The sequence below is a fragment of the Arachis stenosperma genome, chromosome 9, assembly GCF_014773155.1.
Source record: "Arachis stenosperma cultivar V10309 chromosome 9, arast.V10309.gnm1.PFL2, whole genome shotgun sequence".
Taxonomy (NCBI): domain Eukaryota; kingdom Viridiplantae; phylum Streptophyta; class Magnoliopsida; order Fabales; family Fabaceae; genus Arachis; species Arachis stenosperma.
This window is the reverse complement of record NC_080385.1, coordinates 61,405,845-61,411,476: the sequence shown is the minus strand read 5'-3', so window position 1 is coordinate 61,411,476 and position 5,632 is coordinate 61,405,845. Positions and strand designations below refer to the sequence as shown.

The following is a 5,632-nucleotide window of genomic DNA, read 5'->3' as shown; positions in this document are numbered from 1 at the left end:
CCTTAGGAACTTAGAATCCAGATAGTGTTAATGATTCTCCTAGTAAAGTATGATGATTCTTGAACATAGCTATTTATTGAGTCTTGGCTGTGGCCCAAAGCACTCTGTCTTCCAGTATTACCACCGGATACATACATGCCACAGACACATAATTGGGTGAACCTTTTCAGATTGTGACTCAGCTTTGCTAAAGTCCCCAATTAGAGGTGTCCAGGGTTCTTAAGCACACTCTTATTGCCTTGGATCACAACTTTATTTCTTTCTTTTTCTTTCTTTTTTTTTCGATTTTTTTTTTCGTTTGCTTTTTCTCTTTTTCTCTTTTTTTTTTTGTATTCACTGCTTTTTCTTGCTTCAAGAATCATTTTTAATGATTTTTCAGATCCTCAGTAACATGTCTCCTTTTTCATCATTCTTTCAAGAGCCAACATTCATGAACCACAAGTTCAAAAGACATATGCACTGTTCAAGCATACATTCAGAGAACAAAAGGGTTGCCACCACATCAAAATAATTAAACTATTATAAAATTCAGAATTCATGCAATTCTTCTCCTTTTCAATTAAGAACAATTTTTATTCAAGAAAGGTGATGGATTCATAGGACATTCATAACTTTAAGGCATAGACACTAAGACACTAATGATCACAAGACACAAACATGGATAACATAAAGCATAAAAATCGAAAAACAGAAGAATAAAGAACAAGAAAATCAAGGAACGGGTCCACCTTAGTGATGGCGGCTCTTTCTTGCTCTTGAAGATCCTATGGAGTGCTTGAGCTCCTCAATGTCTCTTCCTTGTCTTTGTTGCTCCTCCCTCATGATTCTTTGGTCTTCTCTAATTTCATTGAGGAGAATGGAGTGTTCTTGATGCTCCACCCTTAGTTGTCCCATGTTGGAACTCAATTCTCCTAGGGAGGTGTTTAGTTGCTCCCAATAGTTTTGTGGAGGAAAGTGCATCCCTTGAGGAATCTCAGGGATCTCTTGGTGAGAGGGGTCTCTTGTGTACTCCATCTTTTTCTTGGTGATGGGCTTGTCCTCATTAATGGGGGTATCTCCCTCTATGTCAACTCCAACTGAATAACAGAGGTGACAGATGAGATGAGGAAAGGCTAACCTTGCCAAAGTGGAGGTCTTGTCCGCCACCTTGTAGAGTTCTTGGGCTATAACCTCATGAACTTCTATTTCTTCTCCAATCATGATGCTATGGATCATGATGGCCCGGTCTATGGTAACTTCGGACCGGTTGCTAGTGGGAATGATTGAGCGTTGTATGAACTCTAACCATCCTCTAGCCACGGGCTTGAGGTCATGCCTTCTTAATTGAACCGGCTTGCCTCTTGAATCTTGCTTCCATTGTGCGCCCTCTTCACATATGGTTGTGAGGACTTGGTCCAACCTTTGATCAAAGTTGACCCTTCTAGTGTAAGGATGCTCATCTCCTTGCATCATAGGCAAGTTGAACGCCACCCTCACACTCTCCGGACTAAAATCCAAGTATTTCCCCCGAACCATAGTGAGATAATTCTTTGGATTCGGGTTCACACTTTGGTCATGGTTCTTGGTGATCCATGCATTGGCATAGAACTCTTGAACCATCAAGATTCCGACTTGTTGAATGGGGTTGGTAAGTACTTCCCAACCTCTTCTTCGGATCTCATGGCGGATCTCCGGATATTCACCCTTTTTGAGTGAAAAGGGGACCTCGGGGATCACCTTCTTCAAGGCCACAACTTCATAGAAGTGGTCTTGATGCACCCTTGAGAGGAATCTATCCATCTCCCATGACTCGGAGGTGGAAGCTTTTGCCTTCCCTTTCCTCTTTCTAGAGGTTTCTCCGGCCTTGGATGCCATAAATGGTTATGGAAAAACGAAAAAGCAACGCTTTTACCACACCAAACTTAAAATGTTTGCTCGTCCTCGAGCAAAAGAAGAAAGAAGAGAGTAGAAGAAGAAGAAATGAGGAAGAGGGGGAAGGTGGTGTGTTCAGCCAAGAAGGGAAAGAAGGGGTGTTTAGGTTGTGTGAAAATGAAGGGTTGAAGAAGGGTATATATAGGAGAGAGGGGAGGTAATGGTTCGGCCATGATGGGTGGGTTTGGGAGGGAAAGTGGTTTGAATTTGAAGGGTGAGGTTGGTGGGGATTTATGAAGGATGGATGTGAGTGGTGAAGAGAAAGATGGGATTTGATAGGTGAAGGGTTTTTGGGGAAGAGGTATTGAGGTGATTGGTGAATGGGGGAAGAAGAGAGAGAGTGATGGTGGGGTCCTGTGGGGTCCACAGATCCTTTGGTGTCAAGGAAAAGTCATCCCTGCACCAAATGTTGCTCAAAATCACGTTTTGAGCCATTTCTGGCGTTAAACGCCGGGCTGGTGCCCATTCCTGGCGTTTAACGCCAGGTTGTTGCCCTTTACTGGCGTTTAACGCCAGTCTGGTGCCCCTTTCTGGCGTTAAACGCCCAGAATGGTGCCAGACTGGGCGTTAAACGCCCAACAGCTAGCATTACTGGCGTTTGAACGCCAGCTTCTTCTCCTCCAGGGTGTGCTGTTTTTCTTCCTGTTTTTCATTCTGTTTTTGCTTTTTTCATTGTTTTTGTGACTTCTTATGATCATCAACCTACAAAAAAGATAAAATAACAAAAGAAAATAGTTAACTATAAAACATTGGGTTGCCTCCCAACAAGCGCTTCTTTAATGTCATTAGCTTGACAGAGGACTCTCATGGAGCCTCAGAAATGCTCAGAACCGTGTTGGAACCTCCCAACACCAAACTTAGAGTTTGAATGTGGGGGTTCAACACCAAACTTAGAGTTTGGTTGTGGCCTCCCAACACCAAACTTAGAGTTTGACTGTGGGGGCTCTGCTTGGCTCTGTTTTGAGAGGAGTTCTTCATGCTTCCTCTCCATGATGATAGAGGGATGTCCTTGGGCCTTAAACACCAAGGATTCTTCATTCACTTGAATGATCAACTCTCCTCTATCAACATCAATCACAGCCTTTGCTGTGGCTAGGAAGGGTCTGCCAAGGATGATGGATTCATCCACGCACTTCCCAGTCTCTAGGACTATGAAATCAGTAGGGATGTAATGGTCTTCAATCTTCACCAAAACATTCTCTACAAGTCCATGAGCTTGTTTTCTTGAATTGTCTGCCATCTCTAATGAGATTCTTGCAGCTTGCACCTCAAAGATCCCTAATTTCTCCATTACAGAGAGGGGCATGAGGTTTACACTTGACCCTAAGTCACACAAGGCCTTCTTGAAGGTCATGGTGCCTATGGTACAAGGTATAGAAAACTTCCCAGGATCTTGCCTCTTTTGAGGCAGTTTCTGCCTAGACAAGTCATCCAGTTCTTTGGTGAGCAAGGGAGGTTCATCCTCCCAAGTCTCATTTCCAAATAACTTGTCATTTAGCTTCATGATTGCTCCAAGGTATTTAGCAACTTGCTCTTCAGTGACATACTCATCCTCTTCAGAGGAAGAATACTCATCAGAGCTCATGAATGGCAGAAGTAAGTCCAATGGAATCTCTATGGTCTCATTTTGAGCCTCAGATTCCCATTGGAACTCAGAGGAGATTGGTACACGCCCACTGAGGTCTTCCTCAGTGGCGTCCTCCTCCTCTCTTTCCTCTCCACATTCGGCCATGGTTATGGCTTTGCACTCTCCTTTTGGATTTTCTTCTGTATTACTTGGGAGAGTACTAGGAGGGAGTTCAGTAACTTTCTTGCTCAGCTGACCCACTTGTCCTTCCAAATTTCTGATGGAGGACCTTGTTTCATTCATGAAACTTTGAGTGGTCTTTATTAGATCAGAGACTGTTGTTGCTAAGTCAGAAGTATTCTGCTTAGAACTCTCTGTCTGTTGCTGAGAAGATGATGGAAAAGGCTTGCTATTGCTAAACCTGTTTCTTCCACTATTATTGTTATTGAAACCTTGTTGAGGTCTCTCTTGATTCTTCCATGAGAGATTTGGGTGATTTCTCCATAAAGAATTATAGGTGTTTCCATAGGGTTCTCCTAGGTAATTCACCTCTTCCATGGAAGGGTTCTCAGGATCATAAGCTTCTTCCTCAGATGAAGCATCCTTAGTACTGTTTGGTGCATTTTGCATTCCAGACAGACTTTGAGAAATCAAATTGACTTGTTGAGTCAATATCTTGTTCTGAGCCAATATGGCATTCAGAGTGTCAATCTCAAGAACTCCTTTCTTCTGACTAGTCCCATTGTTCATAGGATTCCTTTCAGAAGTGTACATGAATTGGTTATTTGCAACCATTTCAATCAATTCTTGAGTTTCTGCAGGCGTCTTCTTCAGATGAAGAGATCCTCCAGCAGAGCTATCCAAAGACATCTTGGATAGTTCAGAGAGACCATCATAGAAAATACCTATGATGCTCCATTCAGAAAGCATGTCTGAGGGACATCTTCTGATTAATTGTTTGTATCTTTCCCAAGCTTCATAGAGGGATTCTCCATCCTTCTGTCTGAAGGTTTGGACTTCCACTCTAAGCTTACTCCATCTTTGTGGTGGAAAGAACTTTGCCAAGAAGGCATTGACTAGCTTTTCCCAAGAGTCCAGGCTTTCTTTAGGTTGAGAATCCAACCATATTCTAGCTCTGTCTCTTACAGCAAAAGGGAATAGCATCAGTCTGTAGACCTCAGGGTTAACCCCATTAGTCTTGACTGTGTCACAGATTTGCAAGAATTCAGCTAAGAACTGATGAGGATCTTCCATTGGAAGTCCATGGAACTTGCAATTCTGTTGCATTAGAGAAACTAATTGAGGCTTAAGCTCAAAGTTGTTTGCTCCAATGGCAGGGATAGAGATGCTTCTCCCATAAAAATCAGGAGTAGGTGCAGTGAAGTCACCCAGCACCTTCCTTGCATTGTTGGCATTGTTGTTGTTTTCGGCTGTCATGTGTTCTTCTTCCTTGAAGAATTCGGTCTGGTCCTCTAAAGAGAATTGTGCTTTAACTTCTCTTAGCTTTCTCTTCAAGGTCCTTTCGGGTTCAGGATCAGCTTCAACAAGAATGCCTTTGTCTCTGCTCCTGCTCATATGAAAGAGGAGATAAAAAGAAAATGTGGAATCCTCTATGTCACAGTATAGAGATTCCTTGAAGTGTCAGAGGAAAAGAGAAATAGTAAGAAGAAGGAGAAGAAGAATTCGAACTTTAATTAGATAAGGTTCGAATTGTGCATTTAGAAGGAGTGGTACTCCATAGATAGACGGATGTGGGAAGGAGGGAAGAGAATTTTCGAAAATTCAATTAAAAGATTTTGAAAACATTTTGAAAATTTGATTGATAATTTTCGAAAATTAAAAGTAAAAAAGAAATCAAGTGATTTTTGAAAAAGATTTTGAAATTAGAAATTAAAAAGATTTGATTGAAAACTATTTTGAAAAAAAATGTGATTAAAAAGATTTGATTGAAAAGTTATGGTTTTAAAAAGATATAATTGAGAAGATATGATTTAAAAAACATTTTAAAAAGATTTGTTTTGAAAACAATTTGAAAAGATATGATTTAAAAAGAAATTGATGACTTGCCTAACAAGAAAAGATATGATTCAAACATAAAACCTTCCTCAACAGAAAAGGCAACATACTTGAAATGTTGAATCAAATCATTAATTG

At 41.2% G+C, this 5,632-nt stretch overlaps 1 non-coding gene across 1 annotated transcript; it reads left to right on the top strand.

Moving 5' to 3' along the window:
* Positions 1-4,402: 4,402 nt before the first annotated feature.
* LOC130953113 (small nucleolar RNA R71) lies at positions 4,403-4,510 on the top strand. The gene has a single exon (XR_009075285.1). It is a non-coding gene; the product is annotated as a small nucleolar RNA R71 (small nucleolar RNA).
* The last annotated feature ends 1,122 nt before the right edge of the window (positions 4,511-5,632 follow it).